Source organism: Sapajus apella, unplaced genomic scaffold (genome assembly GCF_009761245.1).
Source record: "Sapajus apella isolate SASKATOON/1434 unplaced genomic scaffold, GSC_monkey_1.0 scaffold52, whole genome shotgun sequence".
Taxonomy (NCBI): Eukaryota; Metazoa; Chordata; class Mammalia; order Primates; family Cebidae; genus Sapajus; species Sapajus apella.
In genome coordinates, this window is record NW_022436992.1 from 13,979,779 (window position 1) to 13,993,437 (window position 13,659).

Sequence of the window (13,659 nt, forward strand, 5' to 3'; positions counted from 1 at the left end):
ATTTAGGTTCTTTCCATATCTTGGCTATGTGAACAAAGTTGCAAACTCCAACCAGCTTACCCCACCCTCAGCTACCGTACATCATGTACGTGACCCAATTCAGACCAATACGAATCTTCCTGATATTATTCAAGCTGAAACTGAAGGAAGAGATGCAGTTCCTCTTCCTCTCATGCTACAAAACACAAGGTGGTAGGGCCATCAGCTAGATCAAGGTGGGGTTTTGTCGCTTGCTGCAACAACAAACAACGATAACAAAAGAGTCCTTCCTAATGTGTGTTTGCCTCTTGAATATTTACTTCCAACCACTGTGTGCCAGGTGCAATATTAGATTGTGAGGCTCCCAAGGTCAACAAGGTAGGCGTGTATTTGTCTTCATAGGATTTATAGTCTTCACACCTCCAGAAAGCCACATCACAGCATAATATATGCAACAATGAAGGAGGCACAGGGTTTTGTGGGAGCACAGAGGAGGGGCACCCCACTCAGGCTTGGGTCTGGGGTCAGAGGAGGAAGATGGAGGGAGAGGAAGGATGAGAAGCCCCAAAGTAAGAGAAAGTGTGGATGGGGAATTCAGGCAATTATAAGTGAGTCACAGAGCTAAACTGTAACATTCAAGGGGAAAAGCAAGGGAGCAACTTACAGGGCGAGGGGGGCTCCGGCCTCCACACTCACATCCTTTCACCTTATCAAGGGCCTCAGACTTGGGGCAAATTTGGGGGTTCCAGAACTTCTAGCAGGGGAAGCTCGGCGTGGCAATCTGGTTGGAAGTGGAGGACAAGCTACCAACTCTTTAATTTGCATTTTCCTCCTTATATTTTATGCTGGTTTGGAGGAAGGGGAGTTGGAGAGCAGATGACAATTATAGGGTCCTACATCCAGAAAAACAACTCTAGCCAAAGAATATCTCTGTTGATTGTTGTATGTAACACGGTGGCTAGGCCCTCAGAAGCTCTGCCCCAAATGTTGGTCACTTAAACTAGCTTCCCTTTCTGAGGCCAGGGGCTTTCACAGGGAAGGTAGAAGCATTCAAACCATGGGATTTTGCAGTGTGTCAGAATTCCTGGAGAGACTGGCCTACAAACCTCTGTGCTCAGTAACAGGAACGAGCTACAACCTGCGGTCTCTTACAAAGGATTGCAACATTGGCAAAAGGAGGCTGTGCCTAGTCACACATCAACCCAAAGTCTGGAGCTGCCTCAGACCTAATGTTGTCTCATATGGCTGAGTTTCAGAGCTGGGGGATAAGACCATGAACTTATACCACAGGAGGGCCTGTTTGTCTTATTCTGTTGTAAAAACAGGATGCACATCTAACCCAGACTGGCCTCTTTGCCTCTGCAAATAAGGGGTCTGACTGATAGAGGATGGTTTTCGTGTATGCATACGAAACCTAGCATGTGACAGAGGTTAGCGTGTGAGGCATTTAATGGCTGGGTCCTCACCTGTGTGAGTGTAAAGGAAGGACTGAATGGAAAGAAGCGTTGAGCTGCAATTAAGTTGTAATGCAGGCCTCAGTCCATTCTCCAGGAGGAGGGGTGGCCCTGGCAAGGGAGCCAGGCCTTTATACACCCACATTGAGCAGTCACTGGATGCAGGCTTCACCTGGGGAAAGAATGTGGCCTCTTGAGCTATGGGCCATTCTAATGGGTAGGGGTGGGGATGGGAATCTAGGCAGTGCACTACAGCATCCACTACAGTAACAATGAAGAGCTCTCATGCCATCATGTGATCTATCTCATTGAATTTTTACAACAATATTCAGAATATATTATTATTATCTTCATTTTACAGATGAATAAACTGAGGCACAGAGCTGTGTGACTCTGAGCCACTTGGCCACCATAGTGCTTTCTCCATGAATAAACACTAGATACATAGTCAGGAAATGCCAGTTCAGCAAATCTTAACTTCTTATTTACTCATACACTGTCTCCTAAACAAATCTTTCAAACTTTTCGAGATTCCGTTTTCCCAGCTTTATAATGAGGATTATAATGCTTGACCTACCTTTTACTTCTCTCATAGAATTTCTGCCAAGATCAATTCAAAACAAGCCCTTATATATGAGTGTGCTTGGTGAACTGCTAATTCCTAGACAAACGTAAGAAAGAATGCTTATTCCACATAAAAAGGCAGAATGTGGTCAAACAGGGCAATGTAGGACCTCTCCAAAATCTCTATGGGTAATCAGGATGCTAAGCCTTTTGGTTACTCCAAGTAGCAGATACCAAATGTAAACATTTCCATTTGATGAATGGAGAGACAGAAGTAAGTATCAGGGAAGTTGGTAGGCATAACTCAGTCCAGAAATTAGTTCTTGGGATCCATGTACAGACACATGGACTTAGTATGACTCTGATAACACCATGGAAACCAGAGGCAGCCCACCCAAGAGGATATGGACTCCCACAGTGGGATAGGAATGAGGTAACATTTGTTAAACACCCACCTGTGCCAGGTATCATGCCAGATGCTTTATATAGGTTGTGTTTTTATCCCTTTAAGAATCACAGGCACTTTACCATTGACAAAGCTTCAAAGAGAAGGAGTAGTAGTAACTTGCTAAGAAGCAGCATCTGGCTTTCTTCAGCAGACCTAATTATCTCCTTGTCAGGTGAGGGCCCTGCTCCAATACTTCAGGAGTCATAATTGAGGGGGCACTGGGAGCTATAGGGGCTGGCCAGCATTGGAACCTGTTTCTACCCAATAGTTCAAACTGTGTGAGAGGTGAATGTCTTTGTCTCTTGCAGCAAAACCTACCTCTTTAATTTGGGGATGGTCCAAGAACCTGATGTGGCTGATCAGAGAAAGCTGCAATCTTGGAAAGCCCACAGCACAAAAAAAAAAAAAAGCTTCTACGAAGAAAAAGGAGCACCGAGAAGAAACATTCTCATAAACCCAGAATAACAGTGGTTTCCTCAAAGGCTACAGAGTAACACCTGGGATTTGAGTGTTGGCACTACTGCCAGACCAGAATAGGACTGTGTGTGCATGTATACATGTGCATGTGTGCGACTGTTGCACGTGTGTGTGAGTGTGATTGACGTGGAGGCAGATATACCATGGGGCCCCTTGTTTCATCTGCAACCAGAGAAGCCTCCATCTGTATCTAAACACATTCTGAAGGTGACTGTGATCCTTTGGTAAAGGCACACCACTTCTCATCCTGATTGATAATGTGAAATAGGTCTCCAGGTGAGGTGTGAGGATCAATGAGTAGGAAGCAGAGTCCAGAAGAAACTAAGGCATGGCCCAAACCTTTTTCTCTCCAGTGAAATTTCCCCATCTGTAAAATGGGGATGAAGACAGCACCTCGGTAATGCGGGTAAATGTTTGTAGTAGGACAATGTAAATATGGTAAGTGCATGTTGACTGATAGCCATGGCTCTTCCAAAATTTTATTTATGCTGAGGTTTTTTGTTTCTTTTTTTGCAGTCATACATGTTTAGAAGTGTTATACATTTGTTGAGAATTAAATGCTTCATCGCTATGTTGTACCTTTCCTCCTTCCTGTTAGTGTTTTCTCAGTGAAATTCTGGTCTGATACAAAAGGGTGACCCCAGCTCTCTTCTAGTTAGTTTGTCTGTGTTCTTCCATAACTTTACTTTCAACTTGTCTGTGTTTAATATTTTAGAAGTGTGTCTTGGAAATAGCATTGTCAGATTTTAAAATCTAATCTGATTACATGTCTTTCAACTAGGAAGTTTAGTTCATTTTCGCTTGTTATAATCTTTAATGTATTCACATTTGTTTTACTATCTTAATTTTTAATTTTATTTTAGCCCCTATTCAATGCTTCCTTTTTCTTCTTTTTTTTTTTCTCTCACACTATTCTTTATTTTGGGTGGGGATGTTTGTGGTTGCTATTGTTTTCTTATTCCATCCCCCTTCCCATACTGATTTAGAAGTTATATACCCTTCTTCACTTCTTTAATGGTAACTACTAAAATTTTTTTCATGACTATTTTACTCTTCAGGGTCTCAAATTAATAAATATCTAACACCCCTACCCCAAAACCTATGATTTATGAGTATTTTTAACTTTCATCATCTCCCTCTCAACTTATATGCTTAACATTTTAATTTGTCTTAACATTTTAGTTCTGCTTTTTTTCTTTTTCTTTTTCTTTTTTTTTTTTTTTTTGAGACGGAGTTTCGCTCTTGTTACCCAGGTTGGAGTGCAATGGCGCGATCTCGGCTCACTGCAACCTCCGCCTCCTGGGTTCAGGCAATTCTCCTGCCTCAGCCTCCTGATTAGCTGGGACTACAGGCACGCGCCACCATGCCCAGCTAATTTTTTGTAGCTTTAGTAGAGACGGGGTTTCACCATGTTGACCAGGATGGTCTTGATCTCTTGACCTCGTGATCCACCTGCCTCGGCCTCCCAAAGTACTGGGATTACAGGCTTGAGCCACCGCGCCCGGCCAGTTCTGCCTTTTTTCTAACCTCACATTTAGACTTATTCTTCAGACGAGATTTGTTTAGATTATTCTACATATTTACTCATTTCTTCCTCACCAATTTTACTGATATCCAGGGTCCCCTGTGGTAAGTAGAATAATGCCCCTACCCTGCCACCCACGATACCCACATCCTATTATTCCCTTGGGCCTGTGACTATGTTAGGTTACATGGCTAAAAAGAAATTAAGGTTGCAGATGGAATTGAGGTTGCTAATCAGCTGACCTTAAAATAAGGAGATTACCTTAGATTATTTAGGTGGACCCAATTTAATCACAAGGATACTTAAAAGTAGAGGAAAGAGGCAGAAGAGGTCACAGTGATAACATGAGAAAAGGATTCGACTGCCACTGTTAGCTCTGAAGATGTAAGGAGAAGCCCACCAGCTAAGGAATCCAAACGCCTCTAGAAGTTAGAAAAACATGATCTCCAGAGTGTACAGTGGCCCTGTCGATACCTTGATTTTAGCCCAGTGAGACTTTTTTTTTTTTTTCTTTAAAGACGGGGTTTCACCATGTTGGTCAGGCTGGTCTTGAACTCCCAACCTCAGGTGATCTGCCCTCCTTGGCCTCCAAAGTGCTTGGATTACAGGCGTGAGCCACTACACCCGGCCTAGCCCAGTAAGACTTAACTAGAAATCAGGAGATCAAATTTCTGACCTACAGAACTGGAAGATAATTTTGTGTTGTTTAAATGTTTAAAGCTACTAAGTTTGTTGTGATGTGTTATAGCAACTAATAGCAAGCTAATATACCTCCCTTTAGGGATCATTTTTCTTCTTTTTGAAACATCCTTAGATATTCTTATTGGTTATAACATAACTAAAGTATAAATGCTTGAGGCGATTACCCCCTCCAATTTTTTTTTTTAATTTTAAAAAAAGAAACATCCTTACATATTCAATAAGGAAGTAATCTCATTCATTGTTTATCTGAAATTGCCTTTATGATGTATTTCTTGAAAGATTTGTTTTGGTTTGTTTTTAAGACAGAGTCTTGCTCAGTTGCCCAGGCTGGAGCACAGTGGTGCAACCTCAGCTCACTGTAACCTCCACCTTTTGGGTTCAAGCGATTCTCCTTCCTTAGCCTCCCAAGTATCTGGGATTACAGGCACATGCCATCACATGTGGCTATTTTTTTCAAAGTTTTTAATTTTTTTTGTATTTTTAGTAGAGATGGGGTTTCATCATGTTGGCCAGGCTGGTCTTGAACTCCTGACCTCAGCTGATCCACCATCCTCAGCCTCCCAAAGTGCTAGGATTACAGGCGTGAGTCATCACACCTGGCTGAAAGATATTTTTGATAGGTACACAGTTTTATGTTAACAGTTTTTCTCTCATCATTTTTAAGATGACATTCAACTGTCTCCTTGCTTCCATTGTTGTTGAGAAGTCAGCTGTCATTCTACTTGTGAAATAATATCTTTAGCTTTGGTGATTCACAGATTCATTACAATGTATCTATGGCGAATTTTTCTTCATTTATCCTTTGTAAAAGCTGTGTTTCTGAGATCCGTGGATTCATTCATTTATTTATCAGTTCTGGAATAGTCTCAGACATCAACTCCTCAATATTGTTGCTGTCTCTATCCTTTCACCTTAAGGGGCTGTGATTAGATGTGTATCAGGTCTTCTCATACTATCCTCACAGGGTCTTAACATATCTGTCATATACTGAATTGCCCTATTTCATCATTTTGCATTCTATGTAACATTTTTTGAACTCTTTCAGCACAATAGTTTTCTTTAATTATATTCATTTTCCTGTTTAAACCTATTGACTTGAGTTTTTACTTCAACAACTGTATATATTATTTCTAAAAGCTCAATTTAATTATTTCTCATATATCCCAGTTCATTTGTTATTCTTACTTCTTGCTCACTTTTTTTTTTTTTTTTTTTTTTGAGAAGGAGTCCTAGTCTGTCACTCAGGCTAGAGTTCAGTGGCATGATCTCAGCTCACTGCAACCTCTGCCTCCCAGGTTCAAGCAATTCTTCTGCCTCAGCCTCCTGAGTAGCTGGGATTACAGGCACACACCATCATGCTAAGCTAATTTTTGTATTTTTAGTAGAGGCTGATCTCGAACTCCTGACTTCATGATCCACCCACCTCGGCCTCCCAAAGTGCTGGGATTATAGGCATGAGCCACTATGTCTGTCTCTTGCTCACTTTTTAATTTGACTTTTTTTCTTTATATCTTTCAAACATAATTATATTAAATTCTGAATCTGGTAAGTCTGGTTTCTGAGGGCCTCAGTCTGCTATTTTTGTTTTAGACTCTGAGGTTTCCACATCACTGGGACCATTTCATGCCTGTAGTTGGAGGTTTGAGCAGTGAGATCAAATTCCTACCTGGTACTTTAAAGCCCACTTAGTGATAACCTCAAAACTCTCAAAAAAAAAAAATGGGAAAAGGGGCCACATTAAATTATTTATAATATTGATGTTCTAACACAAAATTCAACAATTTAGCTATTTGCTAAGACAAGTAATCATAAGCAATAGTTAAACATTTTGGTTAAAGCAGTTACTACAGATAATTAGTTATTATAGATTATTTCGACATGTTTCTTAACCTGAGAATGTTTTGTGGATATACTCCAGGGGGTCTAACAACTCATCTAAGTTTTATGCACTAAGTCAGTTTCATTTGGGGGATAAGAATACATATCTCAATGTAATTTATAATCTCAAAAAGGTCAAGAATTACTGCCTGGGAAAAGCTTCAAAAATAAAAGTAAGTTATTATTTTGTGTCTTTATTCACTATCCCTTGCTGTTCTTTTTCTTTACTCATGTTTAGCCTCTAAGAAAGAATCTTTGCTTATTTTATCACATGTAATTTTGAAGTGATACAAATTGGAAAGAAAAATATTAAAATTCCAGTAAAGAAGTGAGCAAAAGAAATTGTGCAAAACAGTAGAATTTAGAGAGAAAATACTTAACTTTCACCAATAACAAGGGAATAATAGTTAAAATAAGGCATTAACAACTAATGAATTAGCAGAAAATAGGAAAAGCCCATTTTCCAACATTAGTGAGATTGCCATGAAATGGGATGCCAGCAATAGGCTCTCATTCTAACTCTTCCAGAAGGTGACTGAGTGACATGTATCAAAAGTCATGAAAATGTTACTAATCTTTGATCAATTAATCTCATTTCCAGGAACATTACAGTGTAAAATAATTCAAAGAATAAAAACCTCATGATTATTTCAACATCATTAAAAATAGCAAAACATTAGTGGTAACCTCAATGTGCAAAGAAGGAAAATCAACTAATAATGCTACATTTGTAGACAATTATACAGCTGTTTGGAATGCGTAATTTTGAATACGGGGTAGTAAACATGAAAAGTGCCTATAACACACTGTCAATGTCATCTCACCCACCTGGGGGATCAAAAAGGGGAAGGAGATTCCTGAGCTGCACAGTTCTCAGAAGAGTTGGAAGTAGGATGTAAATTTCTCCCAGTTTAAAAAAGTTCTGAGCAGATGGTTGTGCCTCATGATTAAATGACCATATCCTTTGGGTGGCAAATTGTGAGGGCTGTAACTACATATATAGAGTTTCAATTCTCACAAAAAATTTACCTTGATACATCTTTAATGTGAGTGACATAATAACTACTGAGCAGGATGACAAGTAAGCCCAAACATTTGTGTTGTCATGAGAGATGATATACACGCAGCCTGGTCCTAGTATTCTGCTGGAAATGTTAGGGTTCACAGAAACTTCAGTCATCAACTGTGCCAGCAGCAGCCCTTGACGTCATAAGCTCCTGACTCATCGTGTTCATCAGCCTAGTACTCACTCTTTCCAAACATGTTTACCATCTTCATGCCTTTCTCTATGTTCTCCCTCTACCCACCATGCACTTCTAGCCAGGAACTCATCCACCCCTGAGCCCAGCTGCAAGGCCACCTCCTCTGAAAACTTTCCTCCGTGCATTCTCAATTGGTGTTACAGCTTCCTTGCAGGGTTCTCACTTCTTTGTTTTTATTTTTACATTTCTACACTGTGTTTTGGTAATTTGTGATTCCATCTGATTTCCCACTAGGACTGGGAGTTTCTCAAAATCAGAACTATGTTTAATTCATGGCAAAATAAATCAGATGTGGATTTGGAATTGAATAAACCTGGTTTTAAATTTCAGCTGGACCACTTACTAGCTACATGACCTTGGCCAAGTTACTGGGGCTTTCTGGCCTTCTGTTTCTTCATCAGTATAGTGGGAATCAAAAAGAACCTGTTTCATAAAGCTCTTTGGCACATGCTAAGTGCACAGTAAATGTTAGCCATGTACCCAGGCTTGTGGGCCACTGGGGTAGACCAAGACCAAAGCCTTTTGACTCCTCACTCAGCACCATACATGTAAAATAAAGGGAGGTGTCGAAATCCCAAACACCCCAGCTACTTGAATCAACAAGACTCCAACTCCAAGTCATCAGTTACTTTTCTGTCTCCTGGGAGCACCCAGACACTGCGGAAATCCCTTTGCATACCTTTTGCCCCCACTGTGAGAAGGGCCAGGAATAGACACTGTGGGGGCAGGAGGAGTCAGATACTCTACCCACTACATGGCCTTTCATCCCTCCCTCCACTGGACCAACAGACAGTGAGTCACTGCTAACATCCCCCAGAACACCCACTGGTCTTAGAGCTGGTGACTTCATGCTGTGAAGAAATTTTCCTCTGAGAAGCATCTCCTCCAAGTTATCAAAGATTCACTCCTCTCCAAGTACCATTGCCCTGAACTTTATTTACCTCTAACCTTCTAACCCTGACAGTACCTCTGCCTCACTTTGTGTGTTACTGAGAAGACTCCAGACACTTCCCAGGAACTCTCTAGACTTCCTTCCTCAGTGCTTCAGTAGAACCGTAGTACCATGTAATGATGAAAACCATTCCATCTAGTCTTAGTCACATCTCTTAAACCCTGGTCCCTTACATGGGACACTTAACTGAGAAAATTTGGTTTAAGAAAAAAGAAAAGCACCCCTGGATGCCGCGAAAATTGAATAACTTGGTGAAAGAACCAAAAACCTTTTAGGTATACTCAAAACACATTGAATATTACCTACTTCTCTCCCTTTCAAAATATTGTTGTTCCTTCTTTTTTTCTCTTTGAAACTCCAGCTTTTGATGGACAGTTCCCCAATAATATGCATACGATACCCAGAATGTCCCAAACAGAATCCATCACCTTGCCACCGCACCCTCTGCTTTCCCCAGCCATCTTTCTTCTGAAGGCTGTATTTCTGATGATGATACAACCCTTCCTGTATTTGTTTCCCATTGCTGCTATAACAAATTACCACAAACTTCGTGCCTTAAAACACGAATTTATCCTCTTACAGTTCTGTAGGTCAGAAGAAAGAGGGGATACTAGGCTCAAATCAAGGTGTCAGCACTGCTATGGTCTTTCCGGACTCTACAGGAGAATCTATTTCCTCATTGTTGTCAGCTGCTAGAGGCAACATATTTCTCATGGCCACGTCACTCCGCTAGAAACTCTCCTCTTTTTTTTTTGAGATGGACTCTTGCTCTTTTGCCCAGGCTGGAGTGCAGTGGTGCAATCTGGGCTCACTGCAACCCCTACCTCCCGTGTTCAAGTTATTCTCCTGCCTCAGCCTCCCGAATAGCTGGGATTACAGGTGCCTGTCACCACGCCTGACTAATTTTTGTATTTTTAGTAGAGACAGGTTTCACCACATTAGCCAGGCTTGTCTCGAACTCCCAACCCCGTGATCCACTCGCCTCAGCTTCCCAAAGTCCAGGGATTACAGCATAAGTCACTGTGCCAGACCCAACCTCTCCTTTTATCAGCACATCTCCTTTGCAGTTCAATTTCCTGTGTCCCTCTTTGGAGAACCCTTGCTATCACATTGGATACACCTGGATAATCCAGGAGAGCCTTTCTATTTTGAGATCCTTAGTTAATCTCATCTGCAAAATCCTATTTTCTATGTTAGGTAACACTTGGATTGATTATAGACATTAGGACATGGATGTCTTTGGGGACCATAATATTATCTACCTCACTTCTCCCAGACTCCCAGCCCTGTGACATCAGGACCACCTGTGACTCCTCCACCTCCATTCCGATCCCATCTCTACTCACAGGATGTAGTGACAGCACCAGGTCATGTGCCCACTCTGATCTACTGATACAGGCTGCCTGAACTATGATGCTGAGGACTGTGAGTTTGTGTCTTTGATTCCAATAAAGTATTGTCTGATCAAGTAGTATGTCTGCCGTAGGCGTGGGATGTCAGGTCAGCAGGAATACTTTGCACCTCCATCCCAGCTCCTCCTGGGCCTGACCTCTCCTTCCCATTCCCACAGGCTTCCTCCTCCCCCAATTAGAACTGCTCGTCTAAACCATTGCAATAGGTCTGTGTGGACTGGATCCCTCCGCAATTGAAGTCCTAAACCCCAATGTGGCTATATTGAAGATGGAGCCTATAGGAAAGTAATTAAGGTTAAATAAGGGCGAGACCCTGACACAATAGAATTGGTGTCCTTATAAGAAGAGGTAGAGACACCAGAGAGCTCTCACTGTTTCTGTGCCTGCACAGACACCAAAGAAACACCACACTGAGAAGGTAGCTGTCTGCCAGCTGGCAAGCGGGTGACCTGAGACTTGATCACAGCCTCCAGAACAGAGAGCAAATACATGTCTGTTGGTTAAGCCACCTAGCCTGTGGTATTTTGTTATGACAGTCTGAGGTGACTAAGACAAGCTCCTCAAGAATAAAAATCTCTCAGCAAACTGACACAAGAACAGAAAACCAAACACCTCATGTTCCCACTCATACCGGGTGTTGAACAATGAGAACACATAGGCACAGGGAGGGGAGCATTACACACTGGGGTCTGTTGGGGGTGAGGGCTAGGGGAGGGACAGTGGGGTTGGGGGCAGGGAGGTTGGGAGGGATAACACTGGGAGAAATGCCCAATGTAGGTGATAGGGGGATGGAGACAGCAAACCACCAAGGCATGTGTGTACCTATGCAACAATCCTGCAAGATCTGCACATGTACCCCAGAACTTAAAGTACAATAAAAAAAAAAGAATTAAAATCTCTCTTCCCGGCTCTAACTTGCCTGCTATACTATTTCCAGATATTTCAGAGCAGTGGTTTCTACACGTTCGTCCTTAGACCAGTGCCAGTTTTAATAATGAGCCAAATGAAATGAGAAAATCATATGTTAGGGTGCTATTGTTAACTCTTCCCTCTTGAGAAGGGCAGTCCTTTCTTCTGAGATCATGCTCATTGAGTGGAGAGTAAATGTAAAAATGGCCTTTCTTTTATGAAATAGAGGTTATAGTAGGTGCAACCTGTTATTTTTATTAATGTTCTTGTAAAAATTAAAAGTTGTTTTCCCAAATTTTTAAGAAGATTACTGGTATGAGATATCAAAATATCTGTGAATGCCAGTTTTATATCACAGCTCAAATCACATCAGGCCTCCTGCTCCCAGTCTTGAAATGTGAATATCTCTTCCCATAAGGGGAAGGAAACCCCCTGGCTACTCCAACCCCTACTCCCCACCCCAACCTCATCCACCAGGGAGGACAAAGGTCAACCAATGAAGACAACTTTAAGACTCTTATGAGTCTGGAGATGGCACCAGAAGCTTTTACATTAACAAGCTTTACCAACTTTCCCTGACATTTCACTTTTCCACAAGTCACTACTATTAGAGACTCAAAGTCCTTTTTAATTCTCGAGTCGTGTCTCTAAAACTACACTGTTCTTTGTTGAGGATGCTATATAAGCTGGAATTCAAAGTCACCTCTTTAAGAGCTACTTATTCTCTGGGTGTCTCCCATGTATACATACAATACACATGTTATTATACTTGTTTTTCTCTTATTAATCTGTCCATTCCAACTAAGAACTTATGAGAACAGAGAAAAAATATTTTTCCTCTCCTACAAAGTCTTCCTGATCACCCAGCCACTGACAGTCTTCTCCTCCCCACAGGTCATTTGGATCTTCTTTGTGGCATTTGAATCTTGGCTTGTTAGAGCTTGTTAGATACCTTCTGCTAAGAAGGAGCATGAATATGTGGTGATTACAAACACGGCTTCGTCAGAACAGTCTAAATTTGATTCTTGTCGGCACCACTTACTAACTGGGATAAACTCCTTAACCTCTGTGAGCCTCAGTTTCTTCATCTGTGTGATGGGGTGATTGAAGTGCCTCTAGGTGGGGTGCCATAGGAAGCACAGTGGCACAGTGCCTACAAAGGAAACCATTAGGCCAACCTCATCGCTGTGAGGACCACAGCTCATTCTTCTGTGTCTCCTTCGGGGGCCAGTGCTTGGTCTGACAGGCTCCTGTCCTCATCTCGTCGTTTGCTGCTTCTCTTGTGACTAGCACAAGGCTCAGCTAGTACCTATTGGCCTGAACATGAATGTGCCTGACCTCAAAATAATCTCCAGTTTTTCAGCTTTTAAGAAGGAAGAGGATACTGAGGAAAAATGGCAGATAGGAGGCAGGAATGATTTGCAGCTCCCATCAGATGAACAGAGCAGTGTGTAGAGACCCACATCATGAACTTTTCCTCCAAGAACTACCACAGAATCATACTAGGAAAGTAGGGAGGGTCCACAGACTCTTTGAAGGAGCTGGATTGCCGCTGCAGGCTCCATGGGACAACGGAGGAACTGAGTTTGCTTGCTTTCTCAGCTGGGAGGCTTGTAGCCTGCGGCAAGTTCTCAGCCCTGCCCACCGGCTGCCTGGAAATAAACTTAGTGCTGTTGGTGGGGCATGGTAGGAGTGAAACTAGCTTTTTGGGCTGTGGGCTGCATGAGAGCTGAGTGAGGCCTGTGGCTGCCAGCTTTCCCCAACTTCCCCAGCAACCTGCGTGACACAGCAGACCCAGCCATAATCCACCTGGGAACATAACTGCATTGGCCTGGGAACAACAATGCCATACACCATAGCTGCAACAGCAAATCCAGCCCAAGGAGAGTATGAGCTCAGACAAGCCTAATCCTGCCCCCGCCTGATGACCTTTCTCTACCTGCCCTGATAGCTAAATACAAAGGACATAATCTCTTAGGAGCTCTATGGCCAGGAGTGAGTCTCACCCACTGCCTGATCCTCCCTACACTGATGCATTCTTGAAAGCACCACCTCCTAGCTGGAGGCCAACCAACACAAAACCAGTGCACTTAACAA

At 42.2% G+C, this 13,659-nt stretch overlaps 1 protein-coding gene across 1 annotated transcript in view; it reads right to left on the reverse strand.

Annotated features, from left to right (window-relative positions):
- Positions 1-13,293, reverse strand: part of IL1RN (interleukin 1 receptor antagonist) — a 34,297-nt gene extending 21,004 nt beyond the window's left edge. Inside the window, exons 1-3 of the transcript XR_004258316.1 lie at positions 13,066-13,293; positions 2,011-2,094; positions 61-175 (exon numbers count right to left, since the gene is read on the reverse strand). The gene's annotated coding sequence lies outside the window, so the exon portion shown is untranslated. The remainder of the gene's footprint in view (positions 1-60; positions 176-2,010; positions 2,095-13,065) is intronic.
- Positions 13,294-13,659: the final 366 nt, after the last annotated feature.